The 26,590-nt window shown below is 41.9% G+C and overlaps 1 protein-coding gene across 4 annotated transcripts in view; it reads left to right on the plus strand.

The window, feature by feature from the left end:
• Positions 1–26,590, plus strand: part of ZNF423 (zinc finger protein 423) — a 227,684-nt gene that overhangs the window by 177,821 nt on the left and 23,273 nt on the right. The gene's annotated exons all lie outside the window — the stretch shown is intronic.

The raw sequence follows: 26,590 nt of genomic DNA on the forward strand, positions 1-26,590 counted from the left end.
TACATTTTGGAAGTGATATTCCTCTATGAGACTGCATACACATTCATATAGATCCTGTAATTTCATTTTATTTATTCATATTGACAGTAGTAAAAAATGGTTTTTACTTGTGTGGTTGCTGGAGCTGATGCAAATTCAGTAATCATCCCTTAAGTACAGGGGAAGTAACTCGAAGAGAAAGCTCTCCACTTGCCAATTGCTGTGAATCACCAAGCAGTGGCAAATAAGGAATGTGTATGTTGAACTTCCTAGTCTTTGTGGAATAAGTGTTAACTCAGTATTCTCTCCTCGGTGAATGCAGGGCACATATGTGCATTTGGCCTCTGCTAGAGTCAAGTAAGTCACCTCTAGCAGCCCTTGAAAAACTGGACTAGCAGGACTTCCTGCTGCTTGTAGAACAAGGTTACTAAGATAGTCCAGTGTTGTCATAAAAATGTATTAAGCACTTGCAAAGAGCTAAATATCTAAATTATTAAGTGCTAAATATTGAGGATTATTTTTTATTTGTGATTTTGAAACCAGTCTGATGAATGTCCTTAGTAAACATAGTTGCAACAAATGCATGTATTACAAAATTTTATGGTATTAAAAATTAAAAATTAAAGTATATATACTGCAGCAAAAAAGCAGTTTTAGGTCTGAACCCTTGAATACCACAGTTAGTGGAAAGGAAGCTTGTCACCATTCTGTTCTCTTCCGAAAAGGAGCATAGTAGTCTATTATGAGCAATAATAACACCTAAAAAAAAACCCAACCCAAAAACCCCCCAAAAACACCTAACAAAAATTTTAGTAGCTGTTACTTAAGTAATAGGCTGAGTTTTTAAGGATTTTTTTCCCTCATTTAGTTTAGGAATGATATAATGTAATCTGCATCACTTAGGAGATTTTAGTTTTCTGTTAACTTCCTAACGTGGACAGTTGTAGGTGAATGAATCAGTGTGCAAAGAGAATTAATATGCTTGCTGTTCTGGGGGGAGGTTTTGCCTGAATTTTGTTGTGCTTTTTATTTTATTTTATTAGGCTTCGAACATTTCTAGCTATCTAATCTCATCTGAACATGTGAAGGACTAAATATTATATATTTACATTTTTGAGACATGCATGAATTTTTATAAGTTAACATGGCAATTTTGTATTTGCCAGAATGCAGAAGCTTTCTCCACTTCTAAAAGGTTTTATTTTCATTAAGCTATGAATGCAGAAGAGTGTCTGTAAGGGTTTTTTTTTTTTGCATTAGTTTGGCTGGTTTATCTTAAGCATACTCAGTAGACTTGCCTCAGTTTTTCTCAAGCTATTGTTCTTTTTTACACCGCGTTTGCACACTGCAGTGCACCTGGGGAATTTCAGCAGTCGGAATATACATGAAAAGAGACCCGCTCTACTTTCATAAGGTCCCTGGATGAATTGGACGAAACCTCAAGGCCCCATGGTGGAGCCAGAGCTGCATTCATATTCCTTGCCATCACCACACATATGATAGCATGAAGCCCAGACCAATCGAAAACTTGACAGTAAGCCTTTTGATTTTGCGGGGAAGCCTTCATCAAGCTGAGAGAGGGAAGGGAATATAGCCCAAACTGGACTTCATACTGTGGCAAGTTTGAAATCCCAGCCCAACCACAGAGCTGCTTGATTGGAATAGTTGGAAACTGTGTCCAGGAATTTGGCAGCGAGAACTTGGCTTTCAGTTACTCCTGCCTTTTTAAAGGAAAACTCACCATATGGGTCACTTATAAGCCTAATTTATTTTGCAGGATTTAAAATATGTACATTTGTGCAATGCATAGTTTTAGTCTGTAGTGTGTAGTGTTTGCTGCTGTACAGTTCTGTTCCACAGCAGCTTTGTGTCTTAGCCTCATGGTGGAACACTCTTGGCTAAAGCTGCCACACTTTGACATTGTGTTCTAGGCTGTTTCATGATTTGGTCCTTAGTCTACTTAAGAAACAGAAGGAAACAAAAGGAACCGTCCTTTACACTGTATGTGTTAGAAGTAGCTTCTCCTTTAAACTTTATGCCTGCCCATGTCTTGTAGGTGTGGTATGAAAGTCATCCCTACTTATTTGTCTGGGAATTTCAGCAGTATGTCAGAATTACTGTTAAACTCACTAATGACGTGTCATCGAGTTATGCCATTGAATAACTATTATTATTAATCCATTTCTGGCTCCTGTGTCTGGGTGCTGGCATGCCTTGATACCTGCAGTGGTGCCTTTGGATTTGCAGATGGAAGGGCTGAGCATTTCCTCTTGGGGGAGATGGTGAAGCCTCTGCTGCAGCCCTCCCCCTAGAATGCTTAATTTTAAAACTACAAAGATTCTCTCCACTTTTGGTGCCTATCTAGAACTGCATTTTATTCATTGTCACCCCTGGAATTGTGATCCAATTATGCTTCAACCCAGCTCTCAGTCAGACAAAACTCTTGTTGACTTTCAGGAGAGTTTGTCTAATTAAAAGACGAGTTGGGAGTGCAGAAGAGATAAATACCAGAAGCATGTAAAAGTGGCAAACTGATAGATTTGTGCTTTGTGTCAGAAGGTCATCCCTATAACACACTTTCCTGATTGCGATGGGAGACTTCTTTTCCATGGAGTGGTACACAGTCCCCCCTTCAGTGCAGTGGTGCCTTTTATAGACTGCAATTCCTTATGGCTGAAGCACAGTGCAAAACACATGATATTGTCTTGTGGCAAGTAAATGGGAGTGCTGCTACTTTAAAATGTTTTGTGGGGTTTTTGTTTGTGGGTTTGTTTTTTGTTTGTTTGTTTTAACTGCAGCAAGACTTCTGGCTGGTGGCCTCCCACCACCAAAATGTGGGGTGAGGTTGTTGAGGTGTGTGGGACATATCAGAAGCCCAGCTTGGAGCTCAGGAGGAGCTTTATGTGCGAGCCCTCCCATCCTCTCCTCCAGGGCAGACGGGAGTGCAGCTGGAAAGAGGTGCTGGGCTTTGCAGTGCCTGCTGCTCACACACTCTCCAAGGGCTGTGCTGGCTGTGAAGCAGAGTGGAGGCTTGGTGCAGATCCATCCCTGTGGCATGTTAAGGCTCTGTTGGATTGGCTATTCAGCAGTGTTTCCTCAGCCAACATTTTGGGTTTGGTTGATTAGATTATTTCTTAATACCACAACACCGTATAAGAGCATTTACTTTAGCTAATAAGTTTTAGGGTAAGCTGCAAGTTCAAATGAATCAATTTTAAGCACAAAACATCATTAGAAAATTATTAGCTTAGAAGCTTAATCTTAAGGAGGAATCTAAACCAGAACTTTTAAGGTTGGATTGTAGAGTATTCAATTCTTTAGAGCTTTCACAGTCATCTCCAAGAAACACCAAATCTGAGACTATAAAATTGAATCTGTGTACATCTTGACCCCATAACTCATGTGAATACATGAAAATTGCATCATATAAAACTATATGCAAGGTGTTAGGATGGTATCTCTGTTGAGTTGTATTTAAATGGCTGCAGAATGTAAACATCCCAGACTCTATACATATCCAAAGCACTTGCCATGCCCCTGGAAGAGCAGAGTGCTCCCACATCTGTAGGATGACTCTGTAGTCCCTTCCTCTTCATTCCTCAGCTCTGCCAGGTAGGTACTGCCAATAGCACCAGGCATTCCCACTGCTGTACACCCAGTGGCTTCCCAGGAATTTTGTGAAACAGGAGTATCCCATGTTGTCAAGAGTTAATAATTATACCAAATATATGCTCTGTGATTAAATAACGCGCAGCTGGAAAAATTAATCACATCTTGCACTGAGAAATGCTTAAGACTTTTAAAGCAGCAATAGGGGCAGAATTTAACATTTAAAGATCCCTTGAAATGCCAGGGAATGAATATAAATGACTTGGTGCACTATAGTATTTCAATACAGTGATGCCAACCAATGGAAGTGCAGGGTTCGATCCTGCTATTTTATAATAGGCTAGTAAATATTTTATCTTGTGCCATGTTCCTTTTACATGAAATTTTAGTCCAAAATCACCTCTCCCTTAGCAAAGCAGAAGTTTAAAGTCATTAATATTTTAAGGGGGTGATAGTGTTTGTTTACCCCACTGCCTGGGCACAGGAGAGGAGAGACACTCGTTTTTCTCTTCACTCTTTCCTCAGCTTGTCCTGCATTTTAGGATTTAAGGCTTTATTTTTCAGAAAGCTTGTCCCATTGAAGAAAAAAATATAGTACCATTTTGTTTGCTTTGCTGAAGGTGCAGACCTGAAGAATCAGTGCTGTGTATAAGCTGCCTCACCCTGCAGTTTCTCTTACCAGGGGCTCATTTGTATGCAGAGGGGATTAGTCAGAATTTACTGTAGCTTCGCCCTGGGGAGCTGTGAACTCCCTAGGAATATGCTCTGACGAAAGCGTGCAGTTGGTAAGATTAGAACAAACCCTTCTGCTACAGAAAGTGCCTTGGTCACTCACTAGGCCTCCAACATTGAAATCATTTTCATTTATAACCTTTTTGATCATTCAACCTCAAAGAAGCCTTGGCTTTTATGACAGCTTGCACCAAAATTGCCCAATTATTTGGGGGGGGGCGGGGAGGAGAGGAGTGAGTAAGAATCTGAAAACAGTCAGATGTGAGAGACAGGGCACTTGATCTGTGCTCATGGCTTTTCCTTCCCTTCTCCTACCAATATTTTTACAGCTGTTGACATATATTGAGTTACATGTGGCTGTGCCTTATCCCCATGGTATAGTTTCAAAGATCTGTTCACCGTAAAGTGTGCTGTTCTCAAGTAAATGACTCTGACTTCAAGAAAGCACAGTAGTTTAAATGTTACTATAAATACAGGAGCTAAGACATTTTAATTATAATTTTTGAGTTATACAGTGCTCTGTACGTACACGAGGCATTTACTAAAGGCTGGGGATGTGCTCAGGTTACTGTGCTCTCTCGTGGATAAGGCAGTAACTGCAAGCTGCTCACTCTGCTGATCCCCTTTATTTGCCTGTATTTGCAGCGTTTATTGACAATGAACATCTTGCATTTGGGAACTCAGCCACAGGAGCTAAAGAAGAAAGAAAAAACAGGCAATTCAGAAAAAAAAAATTCTGTTTCAAGAGAATTTTTTTGTTTTGTGATATCTTAGGAATATTACTTTTGTCAGAATATGTTATAACTTTAGTTAGGAAATACCAGCACATCTATTGTCCTTTCAATGCCCTTCCAACTCGCATCTGGTAACTAGGGCAGATTGAGAATTCAGTACTAACAAATCTGTCAAATTTTTGAGAAAATCCCAGGGTATGAATTCATTGCTGATTAATTTTTTCATCAGTGTAGTAGTGTTGGCTTTAGTGAGGTTATTCCTAATTTGTTCTGATGAAAGGACGAAAAACTCACATTGTCGAAGTGGGTGCTGCTGTCTTGGGAATAAATAGCTACAAGGTGTGGGGAAAGCACAGATGAGCAGCATTATGTGCCAGGAGATTTGTTTTTAGCTGTCAGTGGGTTGATGGTGTTATTTTATTTTTTCAGCTTGAAAACAAAACATTATAAAAAGGTTTTACAACATTTTCCCTTGTGCATCAGTACCAGTTATGCATGGTAAAGGTTTCCACCCTGGCTGTGGAGATCTGATCCTTTTCCTTTGGGCTGGGACATGCAGTGGAATGACAACTATAGGCTTAAACAATTTTGTGGTATGGTGACATCATCCTTCAGAGAATTCTGTGATTAAGATCTATCGAATCAAGTATCAATAGGGCTCTCTAAATGAATTTGTCTCCCTGCTTTACCTGTGACAGTGTCATGGTAATGGAGATTTCAACTATTTCTGCTATGACTACTGCAGTAAAAGCAGCTCCTCTCAGTGCTTTCAGGTGCTGAACCAGTATTCTCTGGAAGCAGTAAAAAAATAATCTTTCAATGACTGAAACTAATTTTGGATCAAGCCTTTACTGCAGGCTTGGATGCCCATCATTGCTGATGGCATGTTTTTGGCCATGCAGTCTGCCAATCTACATAAATTAATAAATAGTATGCATAATAGATAGCACACGTATAGTGAACCACATCTCGTGGTTGCTCTGAAAGACTGCTGCAGTTTTTAGCAGCATTTCCCATGGCCTTGACTAGAAAAGCTGCTGAAGTTGGAGCCCCTGGGCTTTGTGGAAGTCCTCAGTGCCATTGCCAGCAGATCCTCCTTGGCCATTAAGCAGTGCTTCTGTGTCACTCAGCCAGGGAACGCTATGTACTTAAATTTAAAAACAGTTGTGAAGTCTCCTGAGTAGGAACTGAAAACCCTGGACCACCATCAGAGCCACGTCCTCTGGCCTTTCCCCTCCAAAATTGTAACAGTTATTTTTTAAGGTGTTTTTGAGTAGCAGTGGGAAAGCACACAGGCTGCAGAGATTGTAGGAAGGTACTGAGAGCATCTAACCAACTCTTAATATCTTTTACTGGATTTGGACTCAAATCTTTGAGTACTTCCTTTGCTTATAACTTCACCTCTTTTGTGAATCAAACCTAGCTTTTCTGTTGTGCAAATCGTACAGGAGAGTGAGGTCCAGAGAAAGATTTTTTTCTCCTTCTGAGCACTGCTACGAACTCTTACTGAAGAGTGCAAGACCATTCATCTTTAGCACCTTGCAGGTTGTTTTTTCTTTCAAAAACTTCTTTCAAAGTCAGAGCATAGGCAAGTGATCTGAATAATGAGAATAAGCCCCGTTCTGATGTACCTGGTCCCTGGGCAACATTTGAGATGGCAAAGGCCGTCCATTCACGTTTGCCTTACGGACACTTCTGTAAGTGATACCTTCTGTTTTCCATGCTAGTTAAACAGGCTTCTTCCTGAGAGGAGGATTAGGATGCTTTGATAAAACTTTATTAATTCATAGTTAACCATATACAAATGAAGTGTTTAATGAATTGATTTTGTGGATATTTTTGATTATGTAAATCAAATCTAAGCAATAATAAGCCCTGCTGCTGTTTTCGAGGGAGGAGCCTTGGTGCAGGCAGTGTCAGGGATGCAGCATCTTCCTTGTCGGTGCAAACCCCAGGGACACACTGGCTCAGGCAGGCTGGGGCTGGGGCTGGCTTTAGGGCTATGGCAGAGAAGGACAAGGACATCTCAGGCACTACTGGGGCAGCCAAGCAAGACAGGCTCCCTCCTGCAGCCTGAAAAGATGGGGCACGCTAGCTGCCTCTGTCTTTTAAATGACTTGTATTTGTCCAGTCTGCTTAAGCTAAAATTTAGGATTTGTATTCAAAGGTGCTGACTGACACATTTCCTTTATGAATTCTTGTGGATTGCTATTGATTTTTTACTGTGGTTTTCAAAATCCTACTTCTAGGACTCTGGAGATTTCCCTGCTGCAATAATAATGTATTGTCATTCTTAATATCTCAGATTCTTGACACAATATTCATATTAAAACCACAAAAAAGCTACATTAGAGTAACACTGAGAGTCTGCCTGGAACCCACCAAGGCAGGGGAAATCAAAGTCAAGGCTGAAAATTAGGGCTGACACTGTGAAACGTATCCCATTGTACTTAAGTACTGGAGTTCATCTGTGATTGCAAGATCACTTGCATTTGAGAGATGGATTCCTCCATACAGCAGGAGTGAGTTATGATGTGTTGTAAATCCTAAGGATTAACTGTTGTAGTTGAGAGTGCCTATTTTTGTGGAGAGCTACGTAAGCCAGCATTACGGAAGTTGCTTTAACATCTTTTATGAAATTTTGTTCTCTTTCACACACAGGGCTATTAAAAATTCATTCTGCATTTCTGCCACTTGCATAACAATTCTGGATCAGATTGTTCAGGTCAATAAGGAGCGAATAGAAATGTCACAGCAGTATTTGTATAAGCTTGTAGCCATTTTCCCCTTAGCTATATTGCCCCCAAAACGTTGTGCGGACGTGTACTGTCTTTTATGAGTGTGATAAAAAGTTTGATTTATTCACCTCCATGATGTACATGTGTTGTGTGAATGCTTGTGGCACCATGGAGGTATTGGTAGACCTTCCATCTGACCGTGTTTTTTGACCTTTGTCATTCTGTCTCTTTGGGAATTAAATTTTTCCAGTCACACTTTTTCGTGCTAAGTTTGAGAGTTTACTTGAGTTGTTGGTCTCTCAGTCTGCAATGTGAAACCCTGTGGAGTGTCAGGAGTGAGAGTTGAAAAATAACAGGGAGATTTCCCGTGGCTGAGGAGAGGCTGGGAGGGCATTGCATGCTGGTAGGCATCTCCAAGGGGTGTGGGCTGCTCATTGGCACAGGGTGCACAGGGTTCTCTGCTGTCATCACCTGTGTTAGCACCAGAAAGGAGCAGAAATATTCTGAAAAAATTAAACAAATCAAATATGTAGGTTTGTATTTTAAAGCAAGGTGTTTTAACAATATTTCTGTTAGTGGGTTTAGAAATAGCTGTTTATTCCCCTTTCCATCTGCTTCTCTCTTCTGCGATTCATACTCATATGAGAATCCATCTGACACTACCCTCCCAGTTCATTAAGGCAATGTGAAAGGGTTTCTTTATAAATAAGGATTATGGGTTATTTGCATACGTCTAGGATCTCTGTTTTGGTACTGTTTTGAGCAGTGAACAGATAGGGATAGGAAGTAGACACATGAATTCCCATCAGAAAGGAGCATTCAGACCTTGTGAGCTAAAGCACCTGGGGAACTCCACACACGTGGATATGCAGAGTTTGTGCAACATGGCCTGACAGTCTGGGTGAAGACTCAAGGGCACATGAACAGGGATTATTTTGATGTAGATGTTGACCAGTTTTACTTGCTACCTGCTCTGAAGACACCAATGGACTAAACTGAGGTTTGGTGTAATTAAATGGAACTGTCAAACACCAGAACTGTGCTATGGTGCACAAAATGTCCCACTATGCTTGGATGTTCAACAGCACTTGAAGAATTTGTATATGTTGTTTGCTGTTATGAATATTCTGATATTGAAAATAGAACATCACCCCAGCTGCTTTGAAAGATGTGGCAATTTCTAGATTAAATTAATTTTAGAAAGGCCAGATGAGTTACCAGTTTACCTGGAAATCTTATTTTCCTCTGGAGAGATGGCTCATGCCTTTCCCTGAGCACACACATCACACTGCTGGCACTTTGCATTGGTTAACACAATTCAAAGGGTAAATGCTGGTAACTTACTGAGTCAGCATGTAACTATTGGTTCTTTAACCTATTACAAATCAGAGTTTTTATCATATCCACCAACATCCCCAAAGTGTAGTGTAAATGTTTGGAAAAGTTGTGCAATTACTGTTTGCATGTACCATCAGGGTGAGGAATTTCACTTGAAAATCTTAAACAACATTGGGCCACAAAACTCTTAAACAGAGAAAAACATTAAAGATGGCTTTAAAAACAGGTATGTACCCCAGCATTATCACACCTGATTAGTTTAAAGTAAATTCAGTGTTTTCAAGAAAAAAATTGGTTTTGTTCCTTTGAAATTATTTATGCCTGAGTTAATCTTTCAAGTGAATTATAAATCCCTGTAAATGCAGTTAGCATTAGAATGAGCTATAGTTACAAAAACTGGAATGAAGATAAATCATGTTTCCTTGTGAAAATCTAATAATAGCAGTCAGGTCCATACAACCCTGCTCAGATATAGATCCTCTGTTCTGTGACTGTGGTGTGCTCTGAGGAGCTCATGCTGCCCACTCTCGAGATCAGGGTCCACAAGGCTCAATACTGGGCACTTTTAGTACTGTAAGAGTTTTTTCAAGATTATGATTCTTGAAGTGCTGCAAACAAATGTGCACCTAAAACAAGGAAACAAACTGATTGCTTAATTTTGGAAGAGGCAAGATGAGATTTTTTTTACTTTAAGAATGATGATAATCCTTTGTCTATGTAATCACCACAAAGCCAACGGCAGCTTCAGTAACCTACGCCAGAATAAGGCTTTTCTGGGGTGATGGGGGTGGACTGGCAGTACAAAGATACTGTGTAAGAGTGCAGGTGAGGCAGAGCAGCGCAGCTCCAGCGAGGTGTGCTGACCCCTCTGACCTCGTGCCCTTCACAGGAATTAAGCTCATTGTTTTACGGAGTCAGACCTTAAAAAAGAAATAAAAAAAAACCCTCTGAGGCCCTCACCATCCTTTTCTAGGAGGTGTATTTGGGAACCCTTGCTAACAAGGATCTTGGAGAATTGTTAGTATTAAACTGCTGTCAGATTACCAAAGTGTGACAATGTACAGGAACTGCACTTTCAGCCACTGTCTCTTCAGTGTGTGGATGAATGTCAAAGGGAATATTTTGTGTCAGTTCCTTGTGACCCAGATTCCACAGAAGTCTCTTATAAAATAATCTTTGAGCAAACACTACTCGCACATCCTAAGGACACCTCATCCCCGTGAACCCAAAGGTAGGAGTGAAGCTGCTGTGCACTGCGAGATCTGTGACTTTCTATCTTAGAATTTTGGTCTTGTTTGATAGTTCAGTCTTTGTGCCCTGCAGATCCATTTTAAATTGTCTGAAGCAGGAATAAATCTATTACAATGACCACCATTTAAAAAAAAATAATAATACAAGATGGGTCTGTGAAGAGGTGTTAAAAAGTAGAAATGAAAGGTAGAAGTTGTAAGGAAAAACCTGTTCACTGGACAGACCTGCAATGCAGTAAATAATAACCTCAGATGTGAAAGACAGCCTGTTCTAGAAAAAAGGCAGTGGAAAGGACTTTTTTTCTCTTTTTTATATTTTTTTCTGTGGGTCTAGGGGAGAAAAAGTCCTTTATTCTTTAGTAACTTTTCTGATTTTAAATATGTGCTTGTCTGGTCATGAGGAGCAAGGTCATTCCTACTGCTCAGGGCCTAGGCTTTGTGCTGGCGTTGGTGGGAGCTTCTCTCCTCTCTCCTTTTCCTCCCTCCCTCTATCTCTCCTTTTCTTTTTCTCCTGAGGTGCAGATGGCCACATTTGCAGGTTAACTGGAACAGCTGGAGGCACATTATTAGCTTCCTGCTGCTAACTCATATTTGCTTAGATTTTTTTTTTTAACAGCAACATAATTTACAAGTAGTAGGCCAGTGACAAAGCTGGCATGTTCTAAATCCGCATCTGATTTATATAATGCTGTTGCTTATCAGTGAATGAAGTCATAATTATTGCTTTGTACCATTAAATAGCATAAATATATAAACTGTTACACAAATTGCAGCAAATGTTTCCTCTAGGGAGCTCTAGACAAAATTTTAATGTAGTGCATTTGTCTGTGGTGGCAGTTTCTATGGTATATAATAATGTTGATAAATTTTACTGTAGCAAGTGACATTTTATAACATTAATCCTGGTGGTAAAAATCTGATGAATACTACAGCTGTACTGGTGGGTACAAGAAGAAAGAGAGCTTTTGACACCAAGTGAATTGATTTTAATAGTGCTTTAAAGCTCCAAAGCACAAGGATGGTGCAGAGATGGTAGATCCTTCACTGAAAGGGGAGAGGACTCGGGCAGGTGCTGGACAGTGAGGCACCAGGGAGCCTGACTTGATGATGGTGATAATTAATTCTTTTAAAAATCTTTATTGAAAAATACTTCCTTTGCTTTGAAAAGCAAAATACTTCCTTTGCTTTGAAAAGCAAAAGGAGACCAAATGGTGCAATGAAACCATTTCAAATCCTGCCCAGTTATTTCAACTCAGCACATGTAAGTGAAGGCACTGTGCTGGTTGCTGAGCTCAGATGTAGTTCCCAAAGTCAGACATGCGGGCACAGGGCGCACTCGCCGTGCCTGTGCTGGCAGCTGCCAGATGAGCTGGGCACAGGGAATGTGCCAGTGGACAACTGGACAGCTTGTGACGCAAGGACTGTGATGAGGAGCTCTTTCTCTGACTTCACTTGTGTGTAGCAGGAATAGGGTGGCACAGGCAGGCTTTAGCACCTGTCAATAACAGCATAAATGATGTTAGGTTTTGTGATCCCTTAGAAATTGCTCTGTGATCCAGGGCCCATTGCCTGGGCTGGGGTTGGCCCAGGCTCTCTGTGCCAGCAGTGGGGTGGCACGGCACTGCCAACGGTGCTGGGCCCAGGAAAGTCTCCACCAGAAAGCCCTGGGATTGTCACCACTCATGCCTGAGGTGCCTGGCTTCAGTCATGGCTGAGAGCAGCTGGTGTGCTCCCCTCCTCAGAGACACCTGCCAGGCATGGAGGCAGAGGGAGCAGCCCCAGAGAGAGCCTGGGCTGTGCCCTGCCTGCCCTGCCAGCTGTCTGAGGATTGGTTTGGTTTGTTTTTATTCCTGGAAATAAGGAGTGCTTATTTTCTCCAGCAAAGCTTTTAAAAAATAAATAGATAACTCAAAGCAGAATCCTAAAGGGTACTGTACTTGGGACATTTCTGTAAAAATGGAGAGCAGTGTAGTTTTTGTACTCGGTCATTTAGACTGCCACGACCCTTCCCCACCTGAAAGTGTATTTTTCCTGTTTTCTTCATGACATGGCTTCTTTCCTTTTCAAATTCATGCCTCTGTTTCAATAGCATCAAAGATGGATCTAGAGAGTTAAAATTGCAGCCCTCTGGCCATAGGGAAAATCCCAGTGACTTCAGACTGAAGAGCGCTGAGGTTCCTGACACACACTGTGGCACGTTGACAGCATTTTCCGTGTGAAACCCTGACATATCCTATATGGGTTTTCCTTCAGTTGTTTGTTTCCTGCATTTTTAGCATTTTACACGCCCCCAGTAATTATCTTCCTTTCTGAGAAATCATATGTTTTTTCCTGCCTCCCATTAACATGAGGTTTATTGAGTGGTTGGGGATTAGTCACTGCTCTCTCTCGGGGCTGAAGTGCTGATGTTGGAACAATGTATAAGGAATTCTCCCCCAAGGATGTTGTGCCTCCCTACTCCTGTGCACCACGTGGGGCTGAAGAGCAGAGGGCTGAGTAGCCCCCCTCACCTGGTGGCTTGTGGGGTGCTGGTCTTTACACAGCCTTGGAGAGATAGCTGGGTACAGACAACAAATGTTGCTACTGGCTGAAGTGGCTGGGGTTCCAGACACCAGCATTGCTTTTAAAACAGATGTGCCCAAGAACACTGCACCTCGCACTGTGCTGCAGGAGGCATTGAGCTGCAGGGTGGGAAGCATGTGGCAAGGGCAGTTTCCCATAGGAGTGCTATGGAAGTGTGGGGAATGGTAGCAGCATCGTTCCAGGACAGCCATCCTCTGCCTGCCTTTGCCTGCTCTTCCTCCATCAGACCTCTCACCTGTACAGTGGAGCAGCTTCTCTGGGATGCTCCACCTGCAGCCTGCAGGTGAGGGAGCTGAGCTCTGTGACGGGGGGTCTCTGTCCCTGAGGAGAGGATTGCAGTGGGACTGCCATGTGGCCATGGCTTTGGAACCCTGAGGTTTATTTTGAAAGTGTATCGCTTGTCAATGTTGCACTTAGTAAATTCCTGTACAGTGCTTTATGGCTTGTCCACGGGCAAAAAAATAATTTTACTCTCATGGCCCTGCCTTTAACATTTTTAGAAATAAAAACATCTTATAATGTACTCTGGAAATGTGAATCCTAAGCTGTATGTTTGTAATGACTAATTGCTTAATCAGCTCAATGCACACCTGAATCATGGTTAATAACAGTAGGGACTGTGCAAGCTTTGTTATGTATTCTGCAATATTGCAGTGATTCCTACTCCCTGTGAAGACCACCTGGCCAGTCCCAGCACCAGGCATGTTACAGAAACTGCCTCAAGTTCACACCTCACCCTCTGCAGCACCAGTGGATGCCGGGTCTGTGGGTAGGCCTGGCTTCTGAAGTTTATCCACTTCAGCATCTTAATGCAATTACCAAGGTGCTGTATGTCCAGCCAGCTCGGTCCATGGCAGTGTTTGGTTTGTCTTTAAGGGGTGGTGAAGATGTGTTTGATGCCAGTGCATGAAGCACTAGAACAAAAGTCTGGGTTACATTTACTTTGCAAAGTCTTTCTGCATTTGGTGTCTACTAAGCACTTATACTTGAAGGCAGTGTTTGATTTTTTTTCATCTACAGTAAATAGATTATCTTTACAGACCACAATAAAATGTTTGTGTAATGTTTAACTGTGCATTAAGTAAAAACCTGCATTAGACTATCCCTGTATTATTTCTATTGGGTAAATAAGAGCATAAAGACAAGTATCCCCATCACTCCCATTACCACGTTCAGCACTTAGTTACATTAGAAAAATGAGGCATTGTTCTGCCAACTTTTGTTTCCCTCCATTTGTGCTACTTACCACTTATGAATCCAGCATGGACCCATGCAGCAATTACTTCAGAAATCCAGCTATCACAGCACACGGGGGTACCACAGCACAGCTACTGCCAGGGCTTGATGGCTAGCACTGGTCTCCTATGCTTGCATCTAGAGCATTATTGGTTTGAGCTGGGGTATAACTAATAGCATTTGGAAGGTGTAGGTGTTATGTTGTCTGCTGAAGCATTATTTGTATTGCATTAAAGCATCCTGGTGGTTTTAAATAGGCTAAAGGGGTTTTTCAGCTGTGGTCAATTACTGGGCTGTTGCACCAACAATGTGCAGGGTATTTGGGTGGTCACAGAAGCCTGTATTGTATTGACACCTCACCCAGGCCTTTGCAGACCAACTGAAGCAGTTGATGTGTTTTGCAGTTCATCAGCTGTTCAGGACCATTGCAGGTTTATAAGTGTATTGCAAAATCACTTTTTATATGCTTTTGCTTGACTGTCCTGTGCTTTGCTCCAGGCGGTGTGCAAGGTGTGCATTTCGCCTCTTCCTCCTCAGACTGAGCACTCAGACTGCACTTTCACTGCTGCATCAATTGGCACAACTGGACACGCTCCCTTTAGCACTCCTCCAGGCAGCACGAGGGCAGGGGCCAAGGCCAGCCACTGCAGTTCAGCTGCAGACCACGGCATCTCTTTTACAGGGGGTCTGGGGGCAGCAACCAAGGTTCAAAGCTGCCTCTGCTTGTATGGAGAAATCAATATTTAGCCATAAAACCAGGAGAGGAATATTTGAGAATCACAGCCTGAATGAGAGGGTTCCAGTATTGTCATAGAAGATAAAATAAGAGGAAAACATTTTGAATTTACTCTCTGTGTATTGAGGCCTTTTATTATTCATCAGTAAGTAAATATAAGCTAAGGGAGTGATTTGTTTCTAACAAGCTTATAAAATACTAGAGTCATTTGTGAGTTTATTGGAGTGCTGATTATAAACATTCCCTCATGCACACTCCTTTGTGTCAAATTAACATTCAAAATACAAATATTGTATCTTTGAATATTTTTGTAATCTCTTCCCAAGTATTTGAAATCTTCGATGAGAGACGATTGATGATGTTATATGAAAAGTAGCTGAGCGCTCTTGTCACAGTTTTGGATATATTTTTCATTTCTTTGGCATTTGCTTTGCTCATGCTGTTTCTTTGAATTGCCTGCTTCATGCTCTAGCATTTTGGATTTTGATACAATGCATAATTGATGCTCATCTAGCTGCAAAGATCCGACTGTTGTGCATGCCACGCTGCCTGCGCGCCATGTGATGAGATGTGCCCCCGCCACAACCTGCCAGTGCCAGTGCGAGATGGAGGAGTGGCTGGTCACACTGGGGTTGGGTGGCCTTGGCGCCACTCCCTGCAGCTGCTGGGGCAGTTCAGGCCCTTGGGTGGCACCAGGACATCCCAGGTCTCCCAAAGCGCTCCCTCGAGGAGCCAGACTTTGTGGCTTCAGGTGGGATTAGAAAGGAAGCCCTGTTCTTGCACTTCCTCCTGTGCAGCAATGCACTTTCTGTTGGTAATCGTAAGGAATAGAAATGTGAAGAGTAGGCATGATCACCACTCATCCCTTAGACCATTGCTTTAGACCCTTGCTCTGTAGGCAGCTTTCCAAAAGGATGAGCTGTGTGGAGAAGGCATCCCAAGGCTGGGGCTCTCAGGAGCTGCTGGTTGAGACTAACGAGCTTTGGGGAACAGATCTGGGTAGAGCTCCTCTTTGCCTCTACAGACCCGCCACTTCACCCCTCCATGTTAGTACAGCAGGTATTGTATTTGTTTAATGGGACAGACCTTTTATTTTACGATTTTGTTTTCCCCCATTCCCACTAAAACATTCCATGTATTATCAGTACCCTAATTCTTTGCTTTTCCTGTCAGTGTGTACCTTGTTTTTACTAAGCAGAGGAAAATCCTGCAAGGATGGGTCTTAGGCTAACATTATTATAGTGGCTGCCATTTAAAAAGTCAATTTTTGCCTACAGGCAAAGTATTGTTATCAGAGTTCATACCTATTTTGCATATATACAATTGTATCTTCCCTACCTCTCTGGGGTGATAGGAGCAAATGCCGACTTCTTAATGCTGATTGTTGAATCTGAGGTTAAAATAAGAACTCACAAAAAAAAAAAAAAGAAAGAGAATAAAATGATGGGAAGCAGGTCTCTGACAGAGAGAGACTTATTTGGTTGAAGCAGGAACTCCATGATTAAGAATCTTATTTTATTTGAGGGTGCAGCTGAAAAGCAGGTTGATCTTTCCTCTCATTTGTCATTCTTTCTCAGTAACTTTTGCAGAGCTGTGGAATATGGCTCTTCTCATGTGGATTTATTAGGTGGATACCCCTAAGTCTCTTTCACGTTCAATGATTGCACATCAGGTCTTTCTCTACAGCAATCCGATTACACCTTTGGATCTTTCCAAGTCATCTCAGTGACCTCTGCGTGGCTCCAGTCCATACCGTGCACACCCTGAATGCACCATCCTGCTGGGAACATCTCAGTGCTTCATTTTGGGCAGAGGCCTGGGGCTTGGTTTGGTTTTTTGGTTGGTTTTTTTTTTTTTTTTTTTTTTTACTAATGTAACTTCTGAGAATGAGAGGAGTTGCAGAGAGCCCAGGAAACCTTTACAATGCCATGAGCCTGAGCTCTGGGTGAGTTTAAGCAAAAATAGCTGTGTAGGACTCCTGCTGTTAATGAGCCATCAGAGCCCCCTGGATGTTGTTGTGTTTTGATACCATGGCATGCTCACACTTTCAGGTGGCTGGAAAATGTGAGCACCACTGTAGGACTGACTCTTCCAGATCCCTTTATTTAACCAAAAATACAGATTTTCCTTATCTTTTACACTAAGTTTTCTGTCACAGCCCATATATGTTCTCTGGAGTCTGTCTACAGTGTAAGAGTTTGCACATGGCTTCCCTTAATGGATTAAAAAGCTAATGAAATATAAAAAGAAGAAAATGTGCTTCTAAAAGCAATAAAACCAAGCTGGCCATGTTGTGCACTGACAGAGTATCTGCCAACAGCCATATATGCCTGACTGAGCTACTCACATAGAGAAATAGAAAGGAATTTGTTTACAAAGGCAGAAAGTCCTCTGAGTTTAGGATCCCAGAAGAAGGTTTCTGCCCATGTTGCCCTGCCAGTGGTGCCCCTCGCAGCCCTGCAGGATGTGTGTGCTGGCCCTGAGCTCTCCTTCTGTGCAGAGCTCAGGGCAACTGCTTCAGTGCTGCCTGTCCAGCTCCAGATCATATGTGAAGTGTGCAAGCTGCCTGGCTGACATGCCGGACAAAGAACACATATAAAGGTGTTATTAGTTTGATATTAGGTTTTATGCATTGTAATCCATGGTTGTATGTTAGATGAACGCTGCCCAGAGTAACTTTACAGTCTGTGTTCTGCAGAGCCCTTGCTCAGCAGTGAGATCTCTTTCAAAAGGTCACCACGTTACAGTTTCTTTTCTTATTTGAGATCAAGCTGCCATAGGGTTTGATTTCCACCTGGACTGTGGAGTGTTAATCAAGCAAATTCTACCAGCATCAATGGGAGATTCTCTGTACGTTTACTTCTGCATAATCCCACAGTACAAGAATATATGTCTGCATAATGCAGAGATGCTTAAGATATTTTCTTGTTTTCATGCAGATTCTTCTTTTTGACTGCCTTAAGGAATATCATGTGCTACTGCACCCTAGGATTCCTGATTTAAAATATGTCTGATGGGGGGGTTCATTCTTTTGGGCATATTTGCACTTAACGAGCTCTGAGAGATATTCATGCCATGCAAAATCAGTTACCTATCTTAGCCAGCCAGACCTTATTTAGTCGCCATTGGTTCCCTCTATTTGCAATGGCATCTCATTTTGTCATCCCCAACAACTGGTTTGTGTCCCCAAGCTCTGGCCCTCTCCCTGGGGAGAAGGAGTGAGGGAGGCACCTCGGTAGGGTGGGGGACAGTAGCATCTGTGGGGCTGGGCTGTGACGTGTGTTCAACCCTCAGATGAACAAGTAAGCTCTGCTGCAATTGTGCTAAATGCTCATGTCAAGATAGCTGGGTAACAATAATTTTGATTTTACAAGAGAAAGCTGAGAGATGTTTCTGGGTTTTTTGCTTGTCTGCATGTATTTCAAAGAAGAATTTTGGTCTTTAAGTTGATAACAATGCCAAAAGAGATTGCTTTTTAACCAGAGTTCTTCCCTAAGAGCACTGTTTCTTAATAAGAAAATGAATACGTATTTAAAAGAAATGCATTTATTTAACATGAGCAAGTGGTGTAAATTGTCCTAGCATTATGGGTGTGCAGCATTTGGCCAGTCTCTGAGTATTATCTGTTCATGGTTGATTTTCAATTGCTCTTTTAACTCTATGCCCACTGCACCATTTCCTTGATATCTATACTAATATAATCTTTAATTTGACCACAGCTGATACTGCTGTGAAGTTTACATTGCTAGACACATATTTCCATGTTAATGCAGAATTTGAAATATCAGAATAAGGCCCCTTATGCCAGTTCACCTGTAATCACTCAAGAGGCATTGCACCTATGCGGGGATAATAGAATTTTTCTTTGCTGATACAAATAAAAGTCTACACTCCCACTCAAAAAATAAACAGAAAAAAAAATTACATTTATTATCCTTTGATGCCTGAAAGAACCTTCAGTGATTCTCAGTTAAATTGTACATTTAGGTGATTTTTTTGTTACGAGTTTTGTTTCTATTTCTCCTTTTACCGGTTTTTCTGCTTCCCTGATGCCATCATGGGAGTGGTTTATGCTTTTCTCTTACTCTATGCATTACTGAGTGTAGTTGACAACAACTGGCTTGTAGCCTGTCATGTTAATTATATACTATTAGAGACCATTAATCTGATGATTATTTACACGATAGATTTAAAGTCTATCATGTCAACGTGTACTTGGGAAATGGTAATGTGAAGATCAGTGATACACATCAGTAGGAGCTGGTGTGTTTAACAAACACCGAGTGCTGTCCCAGGTGTGCTGGGTTAGCTCAGGGACCCTGCCTTGCATCCCCAGCTCAGGAACCTGCCCTGAGCACACAGAAACGCACCCAGCAAGAAGGTAAATGCCTTTGGGAGCAGTAGCTGTGGGATGCAGCTGCCACCCATACCCAGGCACCCAGGCAGGGGAGGGGCTGCCCATGGGAGGGAAGGCTTTGCCTTTGGCTCCTGGTGCAGGTGCTGGCAGCTCTGGGGGTCTCGGTGTGACCACAGTTGCACACGCTGGCACCACAGGAGGCACGGGGGGGATGCAGTGGGGAGAGGGCACCTCACAGCTCTGGGGACCCTGGTGCTGAGGCTGGGGAACGTGCCAGGCTTGTAAAAGGACTAAAAAAGGGCTTTACACCTATTGAAAGTAGGTTTAAAGATTTGCATGTTTTTAAAGCATTGGCATATTCCAGTGGGATGTTTAATAAGAGTATAATGATGTTTTAATTTTAATTTTTAATTTCTCAAAAAGAATAGATGCCAAGTAGATACTAGTTATTGCTGTTTGTCTGTACTGAGCTCTTCAATGTGATATTGTCAATAGGATGAATGTATTCCTGCTGGGTAGCAGGGCAGGGAAATGCTCCCAGGGAGGAGACCAGGAGTAATAAGGTATATTTAGGTTTCAGCGATACAATGGCATGAGGGAGGATAGTGCAGGGAATGGGCTGTGTGGCCATGGGCCTGGGTTCAGGGCTGTGTTACTTCAGTTTCATCAGGTATTCACATTAAACTTGAAATAACACAACTGTGAATATTTCAAAACATGGAAATACATGACTTGGGTTGAATTGTGTGGGCATGAGGTGTTCTTACTAAACTCTTGTTGTTCATAGGGTTTCATTAGTCTGGATAAGGCTAATTCTGTGTGTGGTTTTTTGGGCTTGCACACTCAAAGACAGCGTATATTTCTTTTCCTGTATAGGTTTTGCATTTACATGGACACCAGTGGAATTATTCCATAATCAACTATTATGAAGGAGCAGACAGACCTACTAGGCTTTAGTCCACAAAAAGTTTTAATATAGAAAGGCATCTTCAGAGCAAGGCTGATAAAGTGTGAAATTATTGTGCTAAAGTATAGTGCATTTCTATAAATTATCTTTATGCAGTTTCCCAGATTAATATCTAAATCTAAAATAAAGCTCTGCAGGCGGGTCCCTCTGGGGCTCTGCAGTCAGAGATAGATGATGCACAACTCCATGAACTCCTTTGAACTTTTAGATTTTATTTTTCTTGTAAACTGAAAATTAAGTTGATGAAGCTGGCAGCCCCACCTCGAGTGTGTGAGGCTCAGCCTCCTCCTCAGAAAGGTGGTGCAGTAGGAGCACACAGCCTGCGGCCAGGAGCAGGGCAGGGGCTCTGCAGCAGCACAGGAACTTGCAGGCAGTAGGAAACTCCCTGCAATCTCATCCCCAGTCCCTCTGGGACCATGCTTCTTTTTGATGGTCATTTTAATATTGCCGTGTACTGACATATACTGGAGGCAGTGAACTTACAAGCTACCCTATAAATAATTTGGCATCTAATTCTGCATATTTTGAGCTCGAGGCCCCCTAAGATGATGAAAGAGTTTAAAGCCCGTTGTGTGGTTAGGCTAATTTAGCATGGAAAAGAATACCTTTTTGAGCCTGAAGAAGTACATCACAAGTAACCTTGGAGTTTGTTACCAGGAATCCATAGGCACTTCCTCTAGCACCAGCAAGTCCTGTGGCTTCTGTCTCTTAATATATTCCCTGATTTCCCAAATCCCATTTCCCCAGAGAGTCTCACCACCTGAAGAAGAGCAATAGCCCTTTGTCCTGATAAATCCTTGTCTGGGCTGCCCATCCCTTGGAAAACTATGAGGAACAGAACTGATGAGTCTTATCTATAGGCAAATGTACGGAAAACCAACAAAATTACATACAAATGCATATTGAGAACTCTGTATTTTTGTTGGTATTCCATACATAGTTTCTAGAACAATCCAAGCCCCTGTGTTATCGTTTTTCATTACAGTGATGTTTCTAACCACAGTGGACAGCTCTCATATCCCTTGAAAACTTATAATAGTAAAATTGTCATAAGGATGAAGCAGGAATGCAAGATTTTATTAAACAATCATCGGCTCATAAAAGACATCAGTGTTATGCCATTCTAGATCATATAAATATATTTCAAAGCAGAATCATATTTCAGCAGAGAGATAAAGCACAAAAGAATATGATTAGCAGATACCAACATAAAATATTAAACCATCCAAGACGGGGTGTAGGTCTATGTTTATCCACACAGGCAATTTGAGGGCTGAGAGCAAGGCAAGATTTTGGCAATATATCAGTAGAGTCATGAGCACAGATATCCGTGGCAATTTGTGTGTGTGTGTTTTGCAGTGGCAGGGGGGTTTGGCATCATTTCTCACAGTGCTGAGCTGGGTGTTTCACACAGCCGTGCAAAACACTGAGGGAACATGATGAGTGTCTTTAGTCTGGCACAGTCGTCAAAGGGAGATATGAGCTCTACCTGAATAAATAAATAAGTATAAATAGTTTTCTTTCTGATATGTGACCAGATTATTTTCCAGTTGATTTCCAGCCAAGGTCCCAAGGGGGCCACAGATCAAAAAAAGATAAGGGTCAGTTACAAGGTTGAGCTCATTCGGCGTTGCCATAGTAACTGACCTCCAGCATCCCTGGGAGGATGGCACCCAGCTCCCCAGGTGACATTTCTGTTGCCACACCATCAATCCGCTGCCTTTCACCGCCCAGGCTGCCTAATGGCCGCAGAGCACCTCGGTGCCGCTGGCCCGCGCTGGGCCGGAGCGCCATCTCCTCATCCTGCCAGCAAGGGAGGGACTCGGCTGCGTCCTCCGGGATTAATTACAAAAATGCAGTGGAGCACTGTGGTCCAAATGGTTTGTGTAGCAGGTCATGGGCTTAGGCAGCAATGGCGATGAGGAAATGTCGACAGTACGGCAGATGTCGTCTTCATCCACTGTGAGCATCTGCAAATTTGCCATCCCCTTGGCGCAGTTGCAGCATGTTCTCAGACCTTGGTTTTACCTCCATCCTTGGACTGTTTTTTAATGAAAACCAATGGTGGAGTGGTGCCAGGCAGACAAGGGGTCAGAATGGTTCTCTGCAGGCTTTGTATTCAGGGGGGGTGTCCATCACTGTCATCCTACCCTGATTCCAGCCCCTTGCTCCTTCACAGACACATGGAAATAAATGCTGGGGAAGCTCCTTCTTTTCTTACATTATAAATTTTTCCCTTTGATTACTTATTTACTGGGAAATGAATTGCATAAACAGAATAGTTCCATGCAGTTTTCATTTTATTTCCCTGTGTTCATTCCAATTTCTATTTATTTCTACCATAATTAGAGCATACGGCCCATTTAATTCTACCAAATTTATGATCTAATGGACAGGAGAAGGTTCTCTGTGAACACAGTATTAATGCTTTGTTACATTGAATCACAGTATTTCAAAGTTCATTAAAAACACAGTTAACTCATGGATGTGAACATCTGAGTACAGGAAAGAAATTCCCCTTTATTGCCTTAATTTGCTGCAGTAGAGTAGAAATATACTGGTCTGGAAAGCTATAGTGTGGGATGTACATGTTGTTGTCAGCAACAAGGATCAGATTGCCTTACATGATCTCTCAAATTAGGACTATTGCAGTTATTCCATAAGGGAAAATTTTTGCTTTATTAAATCAAGTTGTAAAGAGAAGTTTTAACTAACAGTAAAGACAATGCCATCTTGATTTTTGGTGTTCAAATCTCCTATTTGTTGTTGTGATAACATGTCAGTACACGACAGTGTTAACGTATTTTTACATTGCCATTAATATAGTTATAATTAGAAATGCAGCTGATACAGTAAATGGGTTTAATACAGCATTATTAATTATACTGCATCCTCGCCAGGAGGCTGCTGGTGTCGGTTCTCTTAGAGACTTAGAGACTCATTGTAATATGTATTAAATGCACATTGCTGCAGCAGAAATAGCTTTATGGAGACACATATTCCCACTCTAAAATGGGCAGAATGGCAGTGTAAGTGCTACTAAACACCCTATCAACATATTTAAAACTATCCTGCAAACGCACCTGAACTTGGGAACAATGAGCGACGTGCTCTGCCACCGCAGTTCAGCTGGGTCTGCGCAACCCACTAATCCTCACTAACAGGCAGTAAATTATGTACCTCCAAATTTATACAAATGCCTGCCTTTGACATCAGTGGGCACCACCCAGGTTTCACCTTCAGGATTCAGATAATCAGCTCTCATTCCTACTGGCTTCCCTCAAGACCAGTATGGAAATAAGTATGTGTCTGCCAGGGATCAAATGCTTTTGGAGACAAAAGTAGGTACTGAAAACATTACAGGATACTATCATCTCCCCATGATACTTTTACACAAAGCGCTCTGTTCCTCTTTTGGCCTGACATAGTTTCAGCCTGACAGAATTCAGCAGGCCTGCTTGTTTTAAACAAGAGCCCATCCTATTATTTTTTTGAGAAATGAAGTGTAAAATTAATGCTTATTATTTTGAGCTCAGGAAAAAAAAGGCAAGAAACCCAAGATTCTTGTTTACTGTGCATTGCTTGTTTAGTTCTGTAATCAATTGATCCCTCCACAGATACACTTACGAAGAAATGGGAGAAGATGTAGCATAACAAACTGTAAAAATCTGCATTTTATTTTACAAATGAGAGGGGCTGCATAATTCACTTGTGTTATGTAGGTCTCTCATAGATGCTTGTCATGCTAAAAAAAAAAGGCGAATAAGAATGAGGGAAAGGATGATATGTTTGCTGTTGCTAGTGCCCAGCACCACACATTTGACTGTCACACCACATTGTCAGAAAGCCTCCTTGCATGTACCTATATGATCTTATATAATTCAAGGAAGTTATTTCTCCAAAGGTGACTGAGTATCCCTATACATTTGCTGTGTTTCTGTGTAAAATAATATGCTGTAAAGTGCCATAGAGGAGAGAGTGATTATAGCAGCAATTCTATCTATATCTTTGGGCATTTTCATATTTTGAATACACATGCATGAAAAGAGAAACGTTTGTCATGCTAACCATGGTACTTTTTCCCCCTTTTTTTCTTTCTGGATGGTTTTATAGACACAAGAAATACATAATGGACTCCTGTGGGAGTGGAATAAAAACCCCCACTGGTGAGGAGAAGGCCTTATAATTCAGAAGTGGATTTGCAAATCAAAAGGTCTTGCCTCGAGTGGGATAAATTTCCAGATCTGCAGGAACCCATTATGTTTTATTATTTTTCATTCTAGTTTTAGTTTGTTTGTTATGGGTTTAACTATTTAAAATACTGCAGGGATCAGCCAAGAAAATACACAATCTCTGTTACCTAATTAAACATACCAAGCTTGTAAGAATATACTTTAACTGAAATGCTGAGCATTGTTTGTTTTCCAGGGCTTTTTTTCAGTTTTACTCAAATTATAGATATTTGGGCTGCTAAAGGAGCAGCTGTCTAGTCATCACTATGTGTCTGTCTGTATTTATGAACACATGTGCTCACACAAGACCATAGGCTGTACATGAATCACTGTTTTCCAAATACCCAGTATGTAGAGGGTAGAAAATTAATGTCAAACATGGTATCTCTGATTTATTTGTAGAAGGCATTTGTTCCATTCCCCTCAGTTCCTGCTTTGTCCTCTGCGGGTTTATTGCAGCATTTGGTTGCTGTACACAGCGGTGTGGCTGGGCACGCTCAGCATGAGGCTCATGTCCCTTCCCCATTTATTCTCCCCTCTGGAGAAGGTTGCAAAATTCACACAAAGACAGAACTTTTCAGGCAAAGTCTGATGGGAGAATCCAGTGTTAGGCCTCGTTGAGGGGAGAGGGCCTGGTTTGGAAACCTACACATTAGAGAGGACAACATGCCTGCCCATGGAGGCTGCGCAAGCAGAGCATTGCAAACCTCGTGACGTCCTAGAAATATCCCAGTCCCTGGCTGTGGCTCCCAGGGAATTTGTAGAGCTGCTGCCATGGAGCTACCAGCCCTTTCATCTTTCCGTTCTTGGCTTCTTCCTTTTCTCTTTTTATCTCCTTCCCATCCCACCTGTTTACTTCTCCTCATTCCGCACCCACTCACCGTGAGCACCCTCTGCCACACGGCTTGCAGAGCCCACCCAGCAGCTCTCCACTGCCCAAGCCTTGTACAAGGGCTTTGGGATCCTCACAGTACCAAAGGCTTCATAGGAAGCAATACTCTTCTTCTGTTTAGCCCCTTTCAAGGTAGAAAAAGCTAATTTGAAGCAACTATAAGTAAAGACTGTGCTTCTGAGGACTCACATTATTCAGAAGATCCAAATGTATTTGGCAAGAATTAGTTAATGGAGTAATGTAGTTGTTTCTTGGTGATCTTGGAGCTAAAAATTAACAGTCATTGATATTTAAGGATGTGAAAATAAAGCTGAATGTAGAACAAAAAAAAAGAATTTATTTTGTTTTTAAACTACGTTTTCACGAGAGGTTCATGTTCTGCCACAGTAAAGGAAAGACACATTTTCAGGAAGTACTTGCAGGAACCAGTCACAATATTAAAAATTTTAGGTGGTTTCTGATTTTTGTAAGTTGTATATCATGTTTTCTAAACTTCTGCAACTCCCTCCCTCCTTTCAAGAAAACCAAAAGATTGTTCAGTTTTATGTGTGAAAATTGCTTTAATATGGCTTCAGTGCCTCAAAAAAAGGATCAGCTGCACCCAGAACCACAAAATTCAGTAAACAGAGAAGCATATAATCTTACAAAAGTGGTAAGCTTGAACCAACAGTAATAATTATTGTTATTTCTCTGAGTTCAGTTAGAATATAGAGACATTCAAAATGGGCTCTGTGTATTCAATGCTTAAGATATATGACATGGAAATTACTCTTTCAAATTATATTTAAATACCTTCAGTGGTCTATCTTCACCTTGCAAAAAGCCAAGAGATATAAAAATTTAGGCTGACACTCCTGCTATTCTCCAATAGTTCCTGCCTCTCCTGCATGTTTGCAGTGTACTCTGAAGTGAAGACAGCACTTCAGCCCTCTGTCACTGTTGGTGCTTGAATTTATAGTGTTAAAGTCATTTGAAATGCTGTTTGACTCTTTAATAGCCTGTACCCAGAGCAGGGCTGCTCTCCCTTTGTGGCAGGGCTGCGCTGTGCTGTCAGGAGCCCTGAGTGGGTTCCTGGAGGATGGAGCACAGGACTGCTTTTAGCACAGCTGAAATGTGGGGGGAATGCACCTCTAAAGGCCAGCAGCTTGTCCTGCTCCGGGGCTGGGCTGGGGCTGGGCTGGGCTGGGGATGGGGGTCCTGGGGCCCT

This window comes from Lichenostomus cassidix, chromosome 11 (genome assembly GCF_008360975.1).
Source record: "Lichenostomus cassidix isolate B80296 chromosome 11, HeHo_3.0, whole genome shotgun sequence".
Taxonomy (NCBI): Eukaryota; Metazoa; Chordata; class Aves; order Passeriformes; family Meliphagidae; genus Lichenostomus; species Lichenostomus cassidix.